Source organism: Mesoplodon densirostris, chromosome 9 (assembly GCF_025265405.1).
Source record: "Mesoplodon densirostris isolate mMesDen1 chromosome 9, mMesDen1 primary haplotype, whole genome shotgun sequence".
NCBI classification, from domain to species: Eukaryota; Metazoa; Chordata; class Mammalia; order Artiodactyla; family Ziphiidae; genus Mesoplodon; species Mesoplodon densirostris.
Window position 1 is genome coordinate 21,699,097 of NC_082669.1, and position 23,618 is coordinate 21,722,714.

At 43.2% G+C, this 23,618-nt stretch overlaps 1 protein-coding gene across 2 annotated transcripts in view; it reads left to right on the top strand.

Moving 5' to 3' along the window:
- Positions 1–23,618, top strand: part of POU6F2 (POU class 6 homeobox 2) — a 480,044-nt gene that overhangs the window by 267,654 nt on the left and 188,772 nt on the right. The gene's annotated exons all lie outside the window — the stretch shown is intronic.

Here is a 23,618-nt window from a genome sequence, read left to right on the forward strand (position 1 = left end):
TCCTCATCTATAAAGTGGACATAAGAATATTTAATATTTAGGGGGCCTCCCTGGTGGCGCAGTGGTTGAGAGTCCGCCTGCCGATGCAGGGGATACGGGTTCGTGCCCCGGTCTGGGAGGATCCCATATGCCGCGGAGCGGCTGGGCCCGTGAGCCATGGCCGCTGAGCCTGCGCGTCCGGAGCCTGTGCTCCGCAACGGGAGAGGCCACAACAGTGAGAGGCCCGCGTACCGCAAAAAAAAAAAAAAAGAATATTTAATATTTAGGATCGTTGTGAGGATTAAGTACATTAATGTGTGTGAAATACCTGGAACAGGATAGTCACTAAATCATTGAACCCAAGGTTTTTTTTACCACCTGCTACCACCCTTCAGAATTGTCTCATTGGATTAACGTTGGTCAACCTTTAGGAACACAGTCAATGAAATCATGTTTTCGTTTCATCAGCAAGTATGTACTGAGTCCTCCCTATATCCTAGGCATTGAGGCTGGCACTAGGACTATAATAGGGGACCCAAAAGGCTTGGTTTCCCAAGGGACATTTTACTGGGAGGGCAGTTATTTAGCCACAGAAGTACACAGCCAGCACAGTATTTATCAGTAGCGTGAAGAAGGAAAACACTTGTCAGGTCAGAGAAAACAAGGGAGAAGTAATTTAGATTGAAATGGTTCAGGTTGACCCCCCTCCTGAAAGTGCCATTTAAGGAACATTAATGGAAGACAGTGTGATGAAGTGGCTAAGCCAGACTGCCTGGTATTGGGTCTCAACCCCAGCCCTAGTTATTTGACCTTGGAAAAGTTAATTAACCAGTCTGAGCTCTGGTTCCTTCATGTAAAGTTGGGATGACAAAATAACCCGTCTCATGAAAATGAGGGGATGGTTCTCTGAGAATGAGCTAATTCCTATAAATGGTTTAATAAATATCAGTCATCACCACCACCACCATCATCAATAGTGTGGTTGCCAGCAGTAATAATAGTAGTAAGCTGAGACCAAAGAATCCCATGAATCAAGACACTCTTTTGCACTCAGTTTTTCCTTAACCATTTGTTCCACGGATATTTCTAGCCAAAAAGAGAGATAAAAAGTCATCTTTCTGCTCAGTTTTGAATACATTCTAGCTTACCTCAAATCCAGGATGGGTTTTTTTTCAGCCAGTCCTCACTCCAGTTGGGGAACAAGCTAGAGAACAAACATTTTACCTCGATGCCTCCTAGTAGCCCAAGCTCTTTGTTAGGTATTTTCTCTTAGAGTGCTACTGTTTATTCACAGCCGCTGTTGGTCCGGGATTATTTCTGCTGTACCGATGAGGAAATGAAGGCTCAAAGAGACTCAGGAAGTTTGCTTAGTGTCACACAGCTAATAAATGGCAGCGGAGGATTTAGATCAAGGTTATCCAACCTCAAGTCCAATGCCCTTTCTACTCTAAGATTGTTACTGAGCATCGGTCTAATCATTGATGGACCAGGTACTTATCAACACCTATTTAATGACCAGTCCCACTCCCTAAGAGACCATGAAGGAATTTCAGAAATCACCCACTTCCCGTAGGCTAGCATGTGCTTCAACCAAAACCAAGAGGTTACAGACTTTCAAGTTCTTGGTCACTTGTGATACAGTTTCCAGGACATCTAGTAGGTGCCAACCCTGTCAGAGCCTGGAAGTCCTCTGCTGTTTTCTGAGCACCTCTAGAATCTTTTTATTTTCCATCACCATTTCTGGGTAGAGGTTAGGTCTTTCCTGGCAGTCTGGCATGGATCCTTTCTCAAGAGATTATAAGGTACATTTAATTCCTTGGTATATATCCCATGTGGAAGCCTCAGAGTACACCCATTATTAAAGATGAATTTAATGTGTTGATTCTGATAGACAGTAAATGTTCTCTTTTCCAAGACAAAAAGCACAGGGGTACTGCCACTCTGGGAGAAGTGGGTGTATTGACTTATTAAGAGATATTTTTGATATTTCAAGCCAGAAAGATGCTTAACAGGCTGTGGGATTAAAATAGTATTTCTGGCCAAGGAGCTCACTTTCAGACTAAGCATCAACAAAGGAAAAAGTATCTTCCCAATTAAAAAGCAAAACAAAACTTAGGAAAGAATCCTTACCAGGGAGCTAATAGAAACGTATTTCAAAATGACAAGGCGTGTTCAGGAAAGCACAGAGGATGAAAGGTCATCCATGCTGTTTCCCTTGCCTTTCCCGTCCTCAGCCCAACACAGAACTCCAGAGTGAGGACGCTTCTAGGATTGCCAGATGTCTGTCCCTCTCTACTGCACCATGGTGATCCAGCAATCTTGGAAATCCTTTCTGCATTGTGTTTTAAGCCCCCAAGGCCCTTCTCAATGTATGCATGGATAAAATTCTTTGGTGGGTCATTTATGTGAAATGCGTCCAGAGTTCATGCCATATCCACATTTTAAATCCTTATCACCAGAATAACCATGGTGCCCCCAGCAGTTTTCAATGCTCTGTTGTATATTTTTGGAACACAGACGAAAAGCCACCTTCATACCATTAATTTAGAGGCTTAAGTCACTTGCCTTGGCTGCCGAGGTGTGGTGATGTGTCACATGGTGAAAGGGACAGGCTAGCTTTGTTAGTTACCACACGGGAGCTTTCCTATCCCCACTGAGTTGACTACCCATCTTGCTGGAGGGTTTTCAGAGTTGGAAACAATAGCATTTCCCACCCTCCCTCGGGACAAGACCACATAAGCACAATTTTTCATGGCTCACCAACAAAGCGCTCTCTCCTGCTTCGGTTTAACCTCCAGATCCCAGTTAGGATGAGTCATTTTGGTCCATGACTTTGATTTTCTACCTGGTTCCCTGTGCTAGTCTCCGAATTCCACCCGCCCGCCCCTCTGACATCTGGACCCCCATGTAGCTGTAAAATCTTCATTGCAACAGGGCTGAAAGAATAAGAGAAAAATCTTCTTCCTGTCGTTGCTGACTCCTAATGTGCTGTCACAACATGTCTTTGAGTTCCTTTCTGACTGAATTAATTTCGAGGATTGTTTTTTTGCTTTATCATTAAATTCCAACTTTTAAGCCTTCCTGAGCCTCCACTTAACAGATGCCATTAGCATTTTAAACCAGGGATTGGACCGGGTCTCCTTCTCCATCTTCTGTATCACCCCTGGGGTGTACAGTCTGCCAGCGGAACCACAGGTGCTGTGATGTGTCTCTTTCAAAACGTCTGGCACCCACTCCGTTTCCACGCTTTCTAAAATCACGTCTGGGGAAACTGAGAAGCTCCTTTTGAAGGATTACATTACAGCTTTGATTTTTATTTATAAAACATAAAGGTCTAATATATATCAGTTAGGACATTTTGCTTCCAAAGTGCATTGTAGCAAAATAATTGGAAGGCAGTTGCGGTGTGAAATAGATGACAGCTTTACAGGACATAAAAAGCAGCTTTTTCTTTGTAATGGTGTAATTGCCTTAAACCCCACAATCATAATTGTTATCAAAAAATAATCCCAAGGAAAGGCTAATATAAGGTGAGCAGACTATTATAAGAGCTCTAATACACTCGATTCCTTGAACAGCAATTGTGGCTCTCAATCTCCCTGTGCTTTTAGTGTCAGTCAGAGAGCACTCAGTCATTTCTGTGCATCAAGCCCACAGTATTGATTTTTCCACTGACTGAAACAGCCATATAAGCATAAATTTTGCATGAGCCTTTCACTTTGTAGACTCTCCTTTGGTCAGATGACACATGATGTGAACATGAAGCCCATATAATAACAATGCATGGTCAACCTGCAGGCATTAAAGCGTGGGCTCTTGCAGCTCTGAAGGACAAAAGCTGGGATGGGAAGAGTGCCACCTTGCCGCGCAGGGCCAGAGCAAACAAATATCATCTCCATCTTGGCAGTCCGAGTGCAATTGTATTTTCTACTTCCCTCCTGTATTTTCACGTCTCCTTTCCTAAAAGCCCCCTGCAACACACACACACACTCTCTCTCTCTCTCTCTCTCTCTCTCTCTCTCTCTCTCTCTCTCTCTCACAAGCCTCTGATTGTCTCCACCCACTCCAGGTAAGACTGGGCTCTATGGAGAGAGCTGCTGGGGTAATCACTAAAACCGCTTCCTGCGCCTTCCTCTGGTTTTCTCCACGTTGTTGAGTTGTGTTCCGTCCTTGATGGCATTTGTTTTGTGTGAGCCCTGGAGACTAAACAGTGTGTAACAACATTTGATAAGATCTAGGATCAGGTTGAAAAGAAAAAAAAGCTTAATCTGGAGATGTGGCTTGTTGATACCCAGGGACAAGAAACACCAGCCCTCCTAACAGTCATAGTCTATTGAACCCACCTTGGCCCTGTTGGAGATCTCCTTGTTCATTAATAGTTCTCTATCTCACGTTATCTCATTTTATGATTTAAAGTGTTCCCTGTGAAGCGCAGTCATTCTGTTAGGAGATTTTGCCGGTGGAAACAAGGGGCGGATATAATCCTACCCCCGCCTGTCTTATCCCAAGTGGTATAATAGTTCGTGTAACTCAGACCCAGCGACCCTGCCCAGTCACACGCACTTGGGCCATTTGTTGTAATTAATTTATATTCCTATATGAAGAATTCTCATGATTAAGTTGAATTGGCCTGCAGGGAACATTATATACTAAAACTAAAAATTCCTGTTGGCCAGAGTTAACCCGAAAGAGGTACCATTTTCTTTTAAATAAAAATCATGGTGCAAACAGGAACTTGCACTAATGAATAATTGCACATGCATTCACTTTTTCCCTTCATATAACCATTAGGAATAACAGTAGTAGCATTCACCTTGAAGCTTGCTAACCTGGAGGAAGAGAGTTGCTACACCTGGTAGAAACCACTCCAAACTTCAGTATCTTAGGAAGGATATAAACCTCACACATCAGCAGCCTTAGCTTATGGTGAGTGTAAGTGAGATCTGATTTATTTTTATTTTTTTTTTTATTTTTTTTTTTTTTTTTGCGGTATGCGGGCCTCTCACTGTTGTGGCCTCCCCCGTTGCGGAGCACAGGCTCCGGACGCGCAGGCTCCGGACGCGCAGGCTCAGCGGCCATGGCTCACGGGCCCAGCCGCTCCGCGGCATATGGGATCCTCCCAGACCGGGGCACGAACCCGTATCCCCTGCATCGGCAGGCGGACTCTCAACCACTTGCGCCACCAGGGAGGCCCAATCTGATTTATTTTTAAAGAGAAGCAGATTGCATTCACCTGGAATCTCTCCATGGCTCATACAGAGATACTGACTCTATAATTTTTTAATTCTTTTAATATTTCCCCTTTCTGGAAGCGGCTGCCTGCTTTTTCTGTGATTGGCTTCATCAACGTTGCTCATTGTTTGAAAAGAGTTTTGAAAACTATTCTTTTCATTCCCAGTTGATGGCATCACAGGAGATATTTCTGCTTAAAACCAAAGTCATTATAGTGAACAGTGTTCCCTGAAAGGAGTTCTAGCCAAGGCAAATGAGCAAAGTGACACTTGTGAGTCTAAGCTTGTTCTCCAGGCAGGAGTGTGAGGGGAAGGCCTGGTTTGTTTGTTCTCATAGGAAATGGAAATTCCGTGGAGGAAATAGAGCAAACTCTCTTGCTAATGCTTTATTGGATGGCCTCTTCCCCTGCAAATTGGCTCAAATACCAATGGGTCAAAATAAGGATGTTTTCATGTTAAATAAAAAGCAATAAAAATGAGACCCTGGCTCCTCAGCTCAGCTGAGCACCCGCTTCTGAAGCTCCTCCCTTAATTTAGGAAATTTAGGAAATGCGCTCGCAGCTCTGGGATCCTGGGAGATGTTACGCAAATACATGGGGCCCAGGAGATGCACTAAGATGGTGCCCCCCAGGAACCAGAATCTGCTTACCAGACACGAGCACGAGGAGGAGGGCTCCTTCTTCTCTTTTCTTTATTTTTTTTTGTCCTTTCACTGCCCACCCCCACCCCCCATGGCCCCCCCAAATTTGATTACACCCAAGGGAAAAAATAAATAGACTCAAAGACATGGAAGAGCTGATAGAGAGTTTGCAGTGGTCACGTCAGTGCCTGTTGCCTGGAATCCACCACCCCTGTGTCTAAAAATTGTTCCTGTCCATTCAGTGGCCTGTCTGAAATGTAATGGCCAGATCTACAGTCTTCCAGGCATGTGGCTGTCCTTGTACTTCCTCTCGTTCTCCTCCAGTCTCTGTGGAGAGATCAGCACATATGGGAAAGGAGACCAGATGACTTGATGGCCAGTCTGTCCCATGAGCTCTGGGAGAATTTCTCATCATGGGGCAAATACCCCACTGTGCTCCCCTTTACCTGATCCTCAGCCTGAGTGTGGACCCAGTTCCACTGAGCCAGAGAGGACCCGAGGCATTTAGGATTATCCTATAGACCAGCTGCAGAGTTTAGATCCATAGGTTTGTTTGTTTGTTTGTTTTTTTAAAGGTTTTTTTGATGTGGACCATTTTTTAAATTCTTAATTGAATTTGTTACAACATTGCTTCTGTTTTATGTTTTGGTTTTTTGGTCCCGAGGCACGTGGGATCCCAGCTACCCGACCAGGGATCGAACCCTCACCCCCTGCATTGGAAGGCAAAGTCCCAACCTCTGGACCATCAGGGAAGTCCCTAGACCCATAGGTTTTATGGGCTCTCCACAGTCACCAGGAACAGACAGACACACACAGATGCACACAGACTTCCGAGCAGCCCTGGAGCTTTCCTAGCTCCTGTGGGTATTTAGGAATGAGCATTATGGGATGCTAACAAAAAAGCTTCCCAGAGCCTCTTCTGATCCCAGATCTGGCTGGATGTAGTATGGTGTGTGTGTGTGTGTGTGTGTGTGTGTGTGTGTGTGTGTGTGTGTTAAGAGAGAGAGAAAAAGAGAGAAGGGGTGGGGGAGGAGAAGATTATTGTTTACTAAGTGCCAGGCGGAGAGCTAGATATTTAGAAGTGCTACCTGATTTAATCTTCATAACAGTCTTTCTGAGTAGGTAGCATTCTCTTTATTTAAAAATAAAGTTTTATGAAAACTGAGATTTGGGGGAAGGGAGGAATTGACTTAGCAAGGTCTCTCAGCTGTTAAACGATGAATGACATACTCGGGGTTTGCATTTTGGCCTCTGTAACGTCAAAACTCATGCTGTTTTCACTCTATCATAGAGAAGCCCCCTTTGCTCTAGCAGCTGCCTCATGATACAAGCACTGGTGTTAACTTAGCAGAGAAAATGAGGAAGGGGCTTGTCTGTGCAGGCTGAGCTGAGGGCGTGGTTGGTTAAGTCATCCCTGGTTTGAGTGTAAGTATTGCAGATTGTGGAAAAAAAAACTATTTACCAACAGCTTGAAATAGAGGCAATTTTACCAGTATGAAATGAAAAGCATTAACCCAAAGCATGTTTCAGTGTTCAAACAGCTTTCACTGCCATGGAAATTGTTCTTACATCAGGTTATAGATGAGCTTCCTGTGTACTGAGGTTGGACACCTGTGTTTGAAGAAACATACAACCTCTGTTTTCATTCATACTTGCTCAGAGTCTTTGCACTTGCTGTTCCCTTCCCTTCAAATGCTTTTCCCTCCATCGTCCACATGGTTCTCTTGCTTGCTCACTGCTTCTAAGCATCTTATCAGTGAAGCCTTCTTGAATCACCCTATAGAAAATAGCCCCCTCCAACTCCATCCCTGGCACACGTTATGCACACTTGCTGCTGAATTTTAGCCATGGCTCTAAAAACCATGTGACGAACCATGTATTTTCCCAAGTATTTGTCTATTTCCTGCCTCCCCCACAGAATGTAAACTCCAGCAGGGCAGTGCCTGTGGGTGCTCGCTTCTGGCCTCCCAGCCCCTGAGACACTGCCCCTCTGTGGGCACATCAACATCCCTACACAGAAGGGAGCCTAAATGGCTCTCTCCATCTCCCCATCCAACAGAGGAGAGACGGCATCTAGAAGCAGAGATGTCCCTTCGATCCTAGGATGCTGCTCAGGACGAAGTCCCCGGTGCTTGAGCTCAACAGAAAGACCCTGCTAACGGGACCCTTGTACCCACTTGGAGAGGTGGTTTGGAGAATTTCCTACAAGATGCAAGATTCTAAACGTGTCTGTCATCTTCTTCGCCTCAGGTGGAGGAGACCTGTGTGCTGACAGAGGCAGGAAGCAGGGCAGGCGCTGAGTTTGCCGACTGAGGTACTGGGGAGCAGCTGGCTAACAGAGCTTCTGTTCTATAAAAGCGCACAGTGGCTTGCGATAGACAAGCTTTACAGAATAACAGCGATATAGCCTTTATTTAATTTTGGTATTTCTGTATTTTTTTGCACGTTGCCTTTGGGCACAGTGCAGCTTTAATAAATAAACACACACCTTCTAATGAGAGAATGAAATTACAGAATTGCTACCAACCCTAGAACAACGGCCAGTCACTACTGCCCGTTGCCTAAATGAGAAGCATGTAATGTAGGTCACAGTGTTGGGAAACCAAGGACCCCAGTGTCATGCAGGGTAGAGGGAGACATAGAGGGGAGGAGGGGGGAGGCACAGAGATGCGTAAAGCAATCACCGAAAATGGGGCACTGCCAAGAAACCTCCATTTCCTTTCTCTTCTAAGTTTGTGATGAAGTTACTTAACTGTTCATTTCCTAGTACGCTTCGCATGGAGATAACCAAACAGTTGTTTAGAGTTCTCTTAGAATTGACTCATTATCAAAATTCTGCCTCTCGATGGATGCATTCATCTCCATTGATTTGCTAAAATGTATCTTGCCTAGAATGTTAAGTACCTGACCGGGAGCTACATCGGGCTGCCATGAGCCCTTTCAAAAGTCAGGACGTACTTCAGTGTCGTCAGAAAATTAGTGCAAGGGAAACGCTCATCAGCCTGTGCTTTCTTTGGCCATTGCACATGCTACTCGGTGTCATAATTTTCTCCCCAACCCCTTCACAGAGGCGGCACATCTCCAGGGCAGGCAGTGGCTAATTTGTCTCTGGATTTGTGACCTCTGACCAAATATTTGCAAAAAAGATGGAAGACTAAATAATTTGAAAGCCAATGACAATGAGATTTGCGTCTTACTTTTTTGCTAAACTGTTTCCAACAGGCTAATACTCATCAAGCCACAATCTTCTTTGTACCCTTCCTTCAAAACAGAGGGCAGCTCTTGCATTACCAAAAGTTGTCACATGGGAGAATCAAGGTTTGCAAAATGAATGAGCTTCCATGCTAGTCTGGCTCTTTCCGTGTGAGAAACAGAGGCTCACTCGAGTTGCTTCAAGTCAGAAGGAGTCTATCACAAATATAATATTATCTATAAATATTCCTGAGGATCTCTTGAGAATCTGCCGAACAGCTGGATCTCAGGGAACCAGCTTTGAGAAGCCATCAGGAACCCATGTTGTGCTCCCAGTGGCTTATTCTCGTAGCATCTCGGCTTCTCTCCATGCATCTGCCTCTCCCCCTCCCTCTACAAACTGTAGAAGATGATTCACAATTCTCGTACGCTTTTGGCTTCTACAGCCATTTTGACCATCCTCCAGCTGGTTTCTGGCTCCTTTTTGTTACTTTGTTTTTTTAATCTAACATTTTGGGGTTTTTTTTGGTTTCTTCATTTTTATTTTATATTGGAGTATAGTTGATTTACAATGTTGTGTTAGTTTCAGGTGTGTAGTAAAGTGATTAAGTTATACATACACATATATCTATTATTCTTCCAGATTTGGCTCCTTTTTGTAACTTCAGCTTCAATGACCATGACTAAAGCTCTCTCAGTCCCTAATTCCACATTTCAAAGAGAAATATGATTGGCCCTGCTCATTTATTTGAGCCACAACACATACATCTTCTAAGAGAGAATTAATTGTGAGCTAGAAAACCATGGAGGCTTCCTCAAGAAAGTGGGCTCAGCTCAGGGCCTTGGCAGGGACATAAGCTTTAAACATGGAATATTTCAAAATTTTGTTATTCTACTCAACCCGTTCATGTCATTTTGCAGCCCAAGAACAACTATACAGATTAATCTACAGAGGATGTATATAATATGGTAAATTTATAAAATGTCTAGACAATTTTGAGAGTGTGAACATATCATTTGATTAATAACTGAGTATACAAATAGAAAAGATGGTTTGAAACACTCCTAAAAAATGAAACTTTGGTTTTAGAGAAATCATTACAACTTTTGAAAATTAACTTGGGTTCTTTAAACTGAAGTACAAGTGGCATTCTCACTTAATGATAACTGTTTACTGTTGTTAAAATTATTTCCACTGGGAATAATATTTTGGGAATCAGTAAGCCACAACTGCTAGATTAGAAGAAAATCTTAAAAGGCTTAAATAAAAAAGCTAAATTATAAAAGTATACCTTCAGGCTTCCCTGGTGGCGCAGTGGTTGAGAGTCCACCTGCCGATGCAGGGGACACGGGTCATGCCCCGGTCCGGGAAGATCCCACATGCCATGGAGCGGCTGGGCCCGCAAGCCATGGCTGCTGAGCCTGCGCGTCTGGAGCCTGTGCTCCACAACGGGAGAGGTCACAAGAGTGAGAAGCCTGCGTACCGCAAAACAAACAAAAAAAAAGTATACCTTCACAGAGTAGATGAGAATACACTCCACTAACTTATTAGGTATGCCTAACGGAAAGAAAACACTTTATTCCCATGTTATAATTCAGGACAAAGAAGCATACCTTTTTTTCTCATCTTTGTGTGTCAGGTGTCAAGCTCAGAACCTGACACATATTTGGTTGTCAGTAATGTTTGGGGAATGAATAATAAATGAATCTGGTCTTAATATTTTGGGAAATGGAGCAGAATGTAAACTACTTTGGGAAGTAAAAAGGTTTTAGCTCAAGTTATTTAAAAATTAAACCAGCTAAATGCCTGGTTTGAATGAACCAATCACCAGATAAATCATTGTTAGCCTGTAACTTGTTGAACTTTGAGATCATCTGATGTGCTCTTCTTTCCTGGTTCCAGTAATTTTCTTCTTCATTATTTTCATCAGTGTGAGCTTATTATTTGCATATATCTACTTCTGTTTCATAAAGCACATGGCTTTGCACCTAGTAGGCCCTCAACAAGTACTTAGTACAGGAAGGATAGAACCTGATGGAGCCAAAGAGCAACATGCTCAAAGGAAAACATGGATATGGAAATCCCCAAGAGAGGATGCCATAGGACAAAGGGCAAAAAGAGAGAGGTTCCTTATTCTTTAGGGGGAAGGGAAGGAGTCAGGAAGACCAGAAGAGAATGTGTGCCATATTAAACTCTCTGCGTGGAGAGTAGGCAGAGTAATGCCCGCCCAAAGATGTCTATGTCCTAATCTCCGGAACCTGTGAATATGTTATGTTACATGGAAAAGAGGAGTCAAGGTTGAAGGTAGGATTAAGATTGTTATTAATCTGCTGACTTTAACATGGGGAGATTATCCCAGGTTATTGAATGGACCCAATCAAAATGGTCCTTGAAGAGGGAGGTGGAAAAGGAGTCAGTCAAAGAAGGAGATTGGATGACAGAAACAGGTCAAAGTGATGAGATGTAGGAAAGACAGACCAGCCATTGCTGGCTTTGAAGATGGAGGGAAGGGCCATGAGACAAGGAAGGTGGGGGTCCCCAGCAGCTGGAGAAGGCTAGAAGACAGGGTCTCCCCTAGGAGAGAAGGAGGCATGCCTCCAGAAGGAATGCAGCTCTGCCCACACCCTCGTTTTAGCCTGGTAATTTAAGACAGCAAATTCATGTTGTTTATACTGCTAAGTTTGTGGTAATTTGTTACAGCAGCGAACAGGAAACTAATAACACACCATGGGGGTCTATCAGGAAACGGCATATGTGTGCTTAAAAGTTTACCGGCGGGCTTCCCTGGTGGTGCAGTGGTTGAGAGTCCGCCTGCCGATGCAGGGGACACGGGTTTGTGTCCCGGTCCGGGAAGATCCCACATGCCGCGGAGCGGCTAGGCCCGTGAGCCATGGCCACTGAGCCTGCGCGTCCGGAGCCTGTGCTCCGCAACGGGAGAGGCCACAGAGTGAGAGGCCCATGTACCGCAAAAAAAAAAAAAAAAAAAAAAAGTTTACCGGCTTTCTTAGGTGAACTCCCATCAGACCCTGTAGATGAAGGTTGTCAATGTCTGTTTGTTTCCACAAGCAAAGCTAAGCTCATCAGCCACGTATATTTATATTTTGGGAAGCTCAGCCTAGATAACAAAGGAGAATGGGTAGGGAAGGAACAAGTGGAGATTCTCCACTTTCTCCTATCATGACTATCATACTTCCTAACACTTCAAGAGTAGTTTAAGTTCTGAAAGACCCAGATCGTCTTAGCCGTTGTAAAGCCTACTTAAAATTTCAAATACGCTTAGATATAATTTTCAACTTCTGAAAATCTTACACAGTGAAATTTTACATTCCTATTTGTGTTGGTTTTTCTTTTTCTGCTGACCCTCTGAAAATCATTATGTGTTAATCCAGTAACGAAAACCGTAATCAGCCTTCTTTAAACCATCTACGCAGTGTCTCCACACAATTATACACCCGCAGACCAGCCGTGGGAAGTGTGAAAGGCACAGCGTTGGGTGCAATACGTAACAATCAAGCTTTGAGAAAAGGCCTCCTGGGAAATATAGAGCAAAAGTACGAAGGGGAGAGAATGGGCTTAAAATAGAGACTACAACTGCAACCCTCAGCCTCAAACACCCCAAATAAAAAGATAATATTTACGCATCTGAATAAAAGTCACACGCAGCATCACAAATTCCACTCGGAAAAGGCACGTTACTGAACCTTTGTGTGCCTAGAAGGCAGGGTGAGCACAGGGGGGCTTTACATGTGCGCTGCACCCCGACGCTTATTCTATTTCTGTTCTTTCCCATAGATATGCTTTCATGCGTATAAAAGCTTTCGGACACCTATAACTTCTATGCAAAGGCAACAAAAAATTCTTGAAAGAAAATATCAGTGCTTAATACTATCTACATCCACAGTCTTGAAACTAAATTATTAGGTTTTCCAGTGTATCCCCTTGTTTCATACCGATGCCAGATTTGCTGGGGAGAAGAAATTTAATGTAAATTGAGACTAAACATAGGTAAAGACGTCAAATATTTTTAGCTCTCACATCCTTGGGTCGGGGAATGAACTTTCAGATAATACCACGTAGATGGCTTGGCTATGATTGTAACTCACAATAGAAACAATAGCTCCATAGTTTTATTTTTTTTCATTTATTTGTCTCACAAAATAGAAAAAATACTCAGAGGCAACACCACTACACTGTAGTCTGAGGAATTTGAAGGAGGCAGGTCTGCCTTTTACTTGTTGAAGACATTTGCTGGGTGTAGATGAGAAAAATAGGAAGGAAGATTGACGATGTCTTTATTCTGGAGCTTTGGGTTTTATCAGCAGATTTACATATTGGTTTTACGTGGTGCTTCAAGTTCTGTCCTCATTGGTAGCTGGCATGAGCCCCAAGCTTTACATTTTAAGACTCTCGTGCCTAAACCTCATATATAATAAATTCATCAACCCATCTTTTTCCTGGTCGTTTCATTCCACAGCGACCCTTTGGGGATAATCTGGAGTGCAGTAACGCAGTTGTTGCTTGCTGATTTCTTACTGGGCTCAAATTATGTTTAACAGCTCTTTGACACCAATAGTTACAAATTGTCTTCTGGCTGCTTTGTGTATTTTTACTCTACGTGGTAAAAAAAATAAATAAATTTTAAAAAGTGAGGGAGGGGCCAGGATTTGTGATGTAAAGTGGTCCAGGTGGACAGAAAATCACAGTGGCAGCTATAAACCACCTTGCTCATTTCACATGACAAAGAATGTAAAACATAAATGGAAAGGAAGGAAGCCAAAAAGAAAGCAAGTGAATCGTAGGGCATTCGTAACTGCTAGGAATGGGTAAACATATTACCCTTCTCCCAGTATAACATACTGTTCTGGGTGAATTGCACCTAATTTTTTTCTTATTATGCCATTTGAAGGACAAACTCATTCTTCACAGAAATTGCTTCAGGGCCTGAGGGCTCATGTAACTTGTTTAATCGTGATTGTTATTTGATAGCATTACCTGGTAATCACGCTATCACAAGTTGGATGGTTATCTAGCAGCCATGTTAAGCAGAGACCTGTAAAGACCACAGCTTGATAAAACAAACCAACCAACAGCTCTGCCTTCCTAACAATATAGGCCCTGAACTTCAGAGCAGCTGCTTTTTGTTTCCACTCTCACTGCTGTGCTGTCACGAGAAAAAAAATGAAAGCAGTGGACAGCTTTTGAAGCCAGTTCACTATTTATCCAGATGTAACCCTCGATGAGGTCGTTAGCCTGATTTGGGGTTGAGAAGCTTCCTGGCCCTTGGAAATAGACCATCCATCTAAAATGTGCACAAACCACCACTTGCCCTTGAGGAGAGAGAAAACAAAATGGCCTTTTAAGCCCCCAGGGAGGTGACAGGGTCGTTCAGATTGTGTGGGGAGGTCAAAGGCAAGAGGCCAGCGAGACTGCGGGCAGGAGGGGCCGGTGGAGTGCAGCAAGCTCCAAGCTCTTAGGGCCGAACTCCTCCTTGAGGACTTCCCAAGGGCAGTGTTGCTCTTCTGACTCCAGTAATGACCAGGGCCACGCAAGTAGCCGGGCCTTTGTGGTCCCAATTTTCCCACGCGTCGAGAGCAGCAGGGGGGCTTGTAGAATCCCATCAGAGCGCTAATTTAACTCCCACACCTGCCTCTGGTTTCTCTGAATGACTCCTTCCTCTTCTCCAATCACGGCTTCCCGTCCCTCCACCTAATCACCAACCCCTTCTGGCCTTTCCTGCCATGGGTGTACTTGTGTATGCGCTAGAAATGTCTGTCTCAAAGCCCTTCACCGTGCTGCTCCAGATTCTCTCTCTCTGTGTATCTCCTTTAACCCTCCGACAGCCTCCCCTACCCCTCAGGGAAATTTGTGGAGTGTTCGTTTCAGCCACGGGCCCACCCCCCAGCTCCCGGCTTTGTTATAAAAGATGCAGGTCCAGATGCCCAGAGCTTCCCCAGCTTGTGAGCGGAACTGCAGCCTCGGGACCTGTGGGATGCCAGTGGGGCTGGGAGCCTGTGTGCATGGGTGTGCATGAGAACACACAGACCCAGGAAGTCTGTCTCCTGCCTCTTTCTGCCAACAATAAAAGCTATCACGCAGACAATCCCAGGCAAAGGTTCTGGGCTCCTAATTCCACAGCCAGACAAGGCTCAAGCAGTTTGTCTGTCCTGCAGGCATCTTGTCTTTTGTTTTTGGCCACACCACGAGGCATGCGGGATCCTAGTTCCCCGACCAGGGATCATCGAATCTGTGCCCCCTGCAGTGGAAGCACGGATTCTCAAGCACTGGATTGCCAGAGAGGTTCCCAGTCATCTCATCTTGATGGGAGGCTCTTCCTGCCTCACCGGCTCTTCTCCCATCAGCCAGGCATCTCCAAAACGTCAAATTCCTCCCTAACACTTTCGTCACTTTATTGTTAAAGTGTTTACTTCAAATGATTACCTTTTAATACTCATCCAAGCCATAATATGTATTTCTCTATTTGCTTGGAACCAACTTCCCCTTTTTGGCTCTCTTGAAGAATTAGCTTTTCCTTTTTTTTTTAATTGAAGAATATTTGATTTACAATGTTATATTACAGTAAGTCTCCTACATACAAATGAGTTCCGTTCCAAGAACGCATTCGTAAGTCCACTTTGTAAGTCCAACAAAGTTAGCCCAGGTACCCAACTAACACAATCGGCTATATAGTACTGTACTGTAATAGGTTTATAATACTTTTCACAAATAATACATAAAAAACAAGCACAAAAAATAAAACATTTTTAATCTTACAGTACAGTACCTTGAAAAGTACAGTAGTACAGTACAACAGCTGGCATACAGGGGCTGGCATCGAGTGAGAAGAGTTACTGGGGGAGGGAGAGGAGGTGGGAGATGGTAGAGCTGAAGGATCGTCAGCTATAGGAAACGGAGGGCCAGCTGCAGTTTCACTCACGCCTGACGTTGATGGAACGCACATTTGCATCTTTGAAAGTTTGCAACTTGAAGGTTCCTGTGTAGGGGACTTACTGTAGTTTCAAGTGTACGATATTTTTATAGATTATGCTCCATTTAAGGTTGTTGTAAAATGTTAGCTGTATTTCCCTGTGCTGTGCAATATATTCTTGTAGCTGATTTATTTTATACATAGTAGTTGGTATCCCTTAATCCTCTACCCCTGTTTTGCCCCTCCCCCCTTCCCTCTCCACACTGGTACCCACAATTGTTTTCGCCAAATCTGTGAGTCTGTGTCTGTTTTGTTATATTCATTCGTTTTATTTTTTAGATTCCACATATAAGTCATAACACATGGTATTTGTCTCTCTCTGCCTGACTTATTTCACTAAGCATGATACTCTCTAGGTCCATCCACGATGCTGCAAATGGCAGAATTTTATTCTTGTTTATGGCTGACTAGTATTTTATTGTGTGTGTGTGTGTGTGTGTGTATGTGTGTATAATATCTTTCTCCATTCATCTGTTGATGGACACTTTGGTTGCTTCCATATCTTAGCAATTGTAAATAATGCTGCTATGAACATAGGGATGCATGTACCTTTTCAAATTAATGTTTTCATTTTCTGCAGATACAGGAGTGGAGTTGCTGGGTCATAGGGTAGTTCTATTTTTAGTTTCTTGAGGATCCTCCATACTGTTTTCCATAGTTGTTGCACCAATGTACGTTCTTATCAATAGTATACCAGGGTTCCCTTTTCTCCACATCCTCACATTTGTTTGTAGACTTTTTGGTGATAGCCATTTTGACAGGTGTGAAATGATATCTCATCATGGTTTTGGTTTGCATTTCACTGATGATCAGCGATACTGAGCAGTTTTTCATGTACCTGTTGGCCATCTAAACATCGTCTTTGTAAAAATGTATATTCAAGTCTTCGGCCCATTTTTTAAATTTATTTATTTATTTATTTTTGGCTGCGTTGGGTCTTCGTTGCTGTGCATGGGCTTTCTTTCTAGTTGCGGTGACCGGGAGCTACTCTTCGTTGCAGTGCGCAGGCTTCTTGTTGCAGTGGCTTCTCTTGTTGTGGAGCATGGGGTCTAGGCACGCAGGCTTCAGTAGTTGTGGCATGTGGGCTCAGTAGTTGTGGTGCACAGGCTTAGTTGCTCCATGGCATGTGGGATCTTCCCGGACCAGGGATCAAACCTGTGTCCCCTGCATTGGCAGATGAATTCTTAACCACTGCTCCACCAGGGAAGTCCCTCTTCCTCCCATTTTTTAATCAGGTTGGGTTCTTTTTGATATTGCGTTGTATGAGGTGTCTATATATTTTGGATATTAACCCCTTACCAGTCATATCATTTAAGAATTAGCTTTTCTGGACGTCACTCTTATAAGGCGTTGTGCTCATCGACTTGCTTGAAGTGTCTCACTGAATCTTCCCTACAGTCCTCAAGTAGGTACTGTTATTAACCCTGTTTTACATATGGGAAGACTTTGGCACAGCATATTTAATTTGTTCAAGACCACTCAGCTAGTAAGTGACAGAGACTGGATTTAAACTTGGGCCAGACCATACTACACTATGCTGTCCCTTCCCATCTAAGAAATTGCAAAATGGAGCTAGTCATCCCAGAGTTCCTCTTCATTTCTATAGATCTGTGATCTGTCTCAAACTCATTCAGGTAAATGAGTTTTTATTTTGTCATATTCAGGCAGATTGGCTTAACCAGAAAATTCACTAGTATTTATGTCTTTAAGAAGTCAGAGTAGATGTAAAAGAAATGAGACAGTAAATCTAAAACACATTCAACATTTTCTCTCGTCTTGAAGTTAGGCTTTGTGGAAATTGGTAGGGGAGGGAAAGAGCTTGAAATGTGTTTTCTGCGTTGGCTGCCACCGGAAGTAGCTTAGAAGGATGGAGTAACACTGGAAAGAGGTTCTGGGACACCAGAAAGTCACTCAACCGTATCAGTTTGGGGAGAACTCTAAAGGTTCAAAATCTTTCACCTTAAATAAGTTTATAGCCAAATATGAATTTCATAAGTTGAAGACAGTGGCTCAGAAGATTCCCATTTATGGTTGGAAAATAGGGTTGTTTTTAGGCCTCAGAGGGCCATCAAGAGGAAGAGACCCAACTCCAGCAGTCAGGTTAGGGGAAAGGACAGCCTAACAGGACAGGAATGAGTGGCCCTTGAACTGTCCCAAGGCACTTGTGCTCATGGTCACAGTAACTGGAGACCCCAACAAGCTCAAGTCTCAATAGATGCTTGTTTGGCCTCAATTTCAGACCCATTTTCTTTCCCCATGTGCCTCAATATTAGTGAAACTTCACTGATGGAATTCACGTTGGATCCTTGTTCAACTCTGCATCCTGTAAATGCCACACCCACACCCAGATGCCATACAGCTGCATAGAGCAATTTTTGTACTTTAAAAAAAAAAAAACTAGGTTTTATTTTAATACTTAAGAAAAGCATAATAATATACTGATCAACCCCATACTGGGAAAACTTTCAAATTATCAGCCCAGAAATGTGTAGAATTCTCCTAACAGAACATGAACTTCTTTACCTTCAAGTCTTATAGTATGCATTTTATTTATAGCATAGTTGTAGTTATTTTTTTTCCAACCTACATGAATCATGGAGTCGGACTTTTTTTTTTATGTAAAATGCATTGGAATCTATAACATATGCTTAACAAAATTACCCAGTGCATTTTCTGTGAATAGTACCTAACTCTCTTCCCCTTCTCTTCTGTCAGCGAGTGCTATTGCTCAGAAAATCACCATTTCCCTTCACTTTTATTTAAGTGAAACCAACCAAGTTTCTATGGGCTTCATAAGGTAGAGTGCTCAGCACACCTGATATGAAATCACATTAAAGATGATTGTGGCAATTTGTTTCCTCTTGTTGTGAAACCACATGCTGTCCCCAGAAATTAAATCACATTTTTAGAGACCTCTTTTGTGTGCTTTTCATTATTATAAAGACATATACGCGCAGTTTGAAAATTCAAAAAAAATGCAGAAAAGTAGTAAAAGGAAAACTACAATACGCCTCTAATTTGTCATGAGATTAAGGAAAATTTCATTTCCCTCTTTCTCTTTTCAGTATTATTAACATTAAACATTTTGAAATCACTCAGGATCTTAAACTTCCATTAACAGCTGGTAATGTTTTGGTGTGTTTCCTTCCAGTGTTTTAGCTAATCTAGCTAATCTTATAGATTGTGTCTGTATTTTTAAACATTTAAATCTCACTCTCTGTAGTAGTGAGGATTTTTTTAACTTAGCATCCTATTTTGAATGTATTCCTCAAGCTGTGCCTTTAGCTTTGAATTTAAGTGGATCTGTGTAGATTAGGGGATTCATGTATTTGTTTCATTAAGATACATATAGTTATATAATGTGGCTATCTCTTGGATACAATGTACGAATAAAGAAAAGTCAAAAGTGGAGATTCTGATATAATTGATATTGGCCTTTAAATTTGTGAAACTTACTAGATATACATCCAATTACATGTGTGCGTACGCGCGCACACACACACACACACACACACACACACAAACGAGTGCTGGTGCCTTAGCACTTGCTATTCCCTCTGCCTGGAAGTTTCTTCCTGTGCAGCTTCCCATGGCTCACCCTTCACTGTACTCAGGTCAAGCTTCACCCCCTCAGAAAGGGGTGGAACTAAGAAATCTCAGTCCATCCGGCAAAATAAAATAAAATAGTAAACTCCCCCACCTGCCACAGTGTCCCCTGCCTGGCTTCACATTCCTAATTGCCCTTATTGCAACTGGACAGGACACTGCATACCATTGATTAATGTCTATGCCTCCCCCCCACCCAATCACCACCACCCACACCCGAATGTAACCTCCACAAAGGCAGGGAGGGACTTTGTTTACTTCACCATTGTATCTCCGGTACATAGGACAGTGCCTGGCACATAGTAGGTCCTCAACAAGTGCTGACGGGTAAAGACGTGCACAGGACCACTTCCTGTCCTGCATGCTGCCCCTCAGTCTGGCATCTGGGACCAGTTTGCTGATTTTCTGCTCACTGGCAGGAAGGACTGCCTTGGGAGGTACTTCTGGACAGTCCCATGCTCTCTAGGAGATCAATGCTGAAGTCCAGGCTGCTCAAGGGGCTGTCAGGAGTGTGGGCGCCGGAGCTGACTTCTGGGTCTGACTCCAGCTTGCCTACTTCCTAGCTTTGTGGCCGTGGGCAGCTCATCAGCCTCTCAGCTGCTGTGAGCAGTCACTGATTTAATATCCATGAGGCTCTTAGAATAAGTCCTGGCACAGAGTAAATGCTCTACCAGTGTCAGTTGTTATTAAAGGAAATCAGAGAGCCAGGAAGGAAGAAGGCAGATGCATTTTCCCAGTGGACTTTGACACCCAGCTTTTGTCATCACCTCCCCTCATTTTAGCCTGTCTCTTCCAGGAAAATGTCATTGGACTAGAGAGGGAGCTGACATGTGTGTCCCCCTGGAGTGTCGGTAACAAACGGGAGACCAAGGTCTGGGCATGGGAAACTGGTCATTTTTCAAAGAGAATGAATTGCCTGGTTAGAAAATTCAACCTCTGTGTTATAATGAAAATCTGAGAATACCATTCTGATCCCAAGAGTGGGCTGTGGCCCACAAGCTTATTCCCTGAGTGTGTTGTTTTGGATGTGGTAAGGGTCCCACCTCGTGCCTAAACTGTGCTCAACTCTGTGATTCAGCCAAGTTTGGTCATGTCTGGGGACTGATGGGTGAGGTCATCAGTTATCTTTACCCCTCTGGCTCCCCTGTAAGCCTATATCCTTGGTAATTATCTTAGGGCCTGTCAGATGCTTAGAGTTCAGTGAATGTTCAGTGGATGAGTAGATCAATAAATAATACATTCAGTAAATAATCTAGCATTCAGAGTGCTCAGGTATATGTATTTATGTGTATATATGTACATGTATGTGTGTATGTATATACATACCCACATATACATATGTGTGTGAGCATACACACACACACACACACACACACACATTCCCTATGTACCACAAAGAATTGTTCTAAAGAACAGAAGAAGGAGTCTAAATCTGATTGAAAACACTGCAAATGTCTCTACAACAAGAAAGCATTTACTCTTATCATCAGCTGCGTTCAGAGAAGCATTATCAGAGAAGTTTTTAGGCCTCAAGGCGAGCTTTGAAGGAAAGATAAAGGTTGGCCAGGTAGAGAAAGGCTGGCCTGGTGAAGTAAGTGGAAAAGGTCAGAATGGAGACCTCACACAGTTATTGATTTGCTATTTTATAGAAAAAAATAAAGCCTCCACCCACCTGGCCCAGTGAAAACCCTGGGACCCTCAGGTTCTGAGTATTTGCGATAGCAAGTCCAGGCCTGTGAGGTGTCACTGCTTTCTACCCTGACTCCCTTCAAGGAGAAAACTAGGGTTCCACAAAATCTCAGACCCAAGGCTTTTCTTCATAACATCTAACCCATGTTGTGAATACTTAAGTTTAGCAGTTTAGTTCATTTGAAAGTAAAGGGCGTACATTTACACGTGTTTACACGTGTGTTCCAAGAGGAGCGGGCCATTTTAACTAAGTTATCCATATTACAGTTGAAATACTCCCCATTTTAGAACCTATTTTCAAGCTTAAAATAATAACTTATTTTAATCGGCAGTGTTTTTTCTTCGACTCGGTACTCTCAGAGCTGGGCTTTATGTGGTAAGGCTGGCAAGGTGAGATTTCCATCTCACTTTGACTCCATTAAAATAAGCTTCTATAAACAGATTTCAATTACAACCAGTTTTAAGGATTTTAAAATGTAATCCAACAGTGCTACTTAACTAAATGAATCCCAGGAAGTGATCTCCAGTGAATTAAGAGCCGTGTGCGGACGACTCACTGTGGGCCTGAGTTAATGACTGAAGAAGATCAAATTAATTACAAGGGTCTCCAAGGAGTTTCCAGGAAGAATCCTTCCCTTATCAGTTAAACTCTGTTTAAAGCTTCATGTTCAAAGTCTGTATGTCCTCTAATTGTTAAAATATCAAGTAATAACGGGGGCGAGAAAGGCCGGTCTGCCGTCTCCTTCCAAGTGTGGGTTTTCAGATGTATCAAAGCATGTCACCCCACTGGGAAGGAAGAATCCTGCCAAAGACACTCTGATTCTCCAGGCCTTTTCATGGATGGGTATCCAGCTGGGTTTGTGTTTGACCCATCAGCTGAGTTCCCTTGGCAAAGATCCAGGGAAGACTTTAATGAAGTTTTTATAGTTAAAATGTGTCCGAAAGCTAACTTTAATTGGAGGCAGAGGATATCCTTGTGAGCAGGGTCAGAGAAAAGCCTGCGCTGACCAGGAGGAAGCGTTCAAGGTCATCAGACATTATTTTGCACAGACCACAAGGGTGTAGTAGGTCATCAGCCAGGAGCTCTTGGGTGAGCTGATTGCCCCAGGAAGCCACAGAAAGGCAGCCCTCAGGCCCTGCTCGTCCACACTGTTTCCGGCCTTCAGGAAGTGTCCTCAACCCAGCTCTGGGTTTGGGCCCTTGCATTTTCCTGTGCAGTGATTTTGGAATGAAGAGTCCATCTTCTGAATACAAGCTGCCTTGTATTTTATTATTATCATGACCAAAGGTTGTTTTGGTGGGTGCCAGAGCTGGAGTGCTTGTTTGAACAGCATAACCAGAGAGCAACATGGCAGAAATATAGAAAACTAAAACAGAGGCAGGTTGAAAATGAGAGGTGAATAGCAGTGTTGGAGGAGGATGGGGGATGACGATGAGAACACACGTGTGAAAATTATGTTGTACCTGGAAGCAACCAAGACCTTCTTCAGTAGGTCAATGGGTAAATAAATGGTGGGGGTAAATAAATGAAGGGAGGCATGAATAAGTGGAGCACAGAGGATGTTTAGGGCAGTGAGAATACTCTGTACACTACTATAATGGTTGATATATGTTACTATAAATTTGTCCAAACCCATAGGAGGTACACCATCAAGAATGAACCCTAACATAAACTATGAGGTTTGGGTGATGATGAAGCGTCCATGTAGGTTCATCAGTTGTAACAAGTGTACCCCTCTGGTGGGGATGTTGGTAATGGGGGTGGCTACACATGCCTGGGGTATATGGGAGCAGGGGTGTATGGGAAATTCCTGTACCTGCTGCTGTGAACTTAAAACTGCTCTGAAAAATCAAGTTAGTTTAAAAATTGTATTGTAGAAAAAAACAAAGGGAGGTGGCCTCCTGGATTCCCCGTTCTTCAGATGTAAGTGTGATTTTCTGTAGTTTTCATGTCATTTGAGGCACCCCTTATTTTCATTTGTTCATGAATTAATTCATTTATGTCTTTGATACATGTTTACTGAGTGCCTCTTCCAAACAAGGCATGAGCCCAGCCCTGGGGAGACAGCAAGGAGCCCCACATCTGTTGCCTGTCACCCCGTGTCCTGCGAAGGTCCAATCTGTGACCAACCTGACACAGGGAGAATCCCAGTGACTTTGCATGATTTGGAAAAGGCATGCTTCTGTAATTTGCATGATTTAGAAAAGGCATGCTTCTGTAATTTGCATGATTTAGAAAAGACATGCTTCTGTAATTTGCATGATTTAGAAAAGACATGCTTCTGTAACGTAATA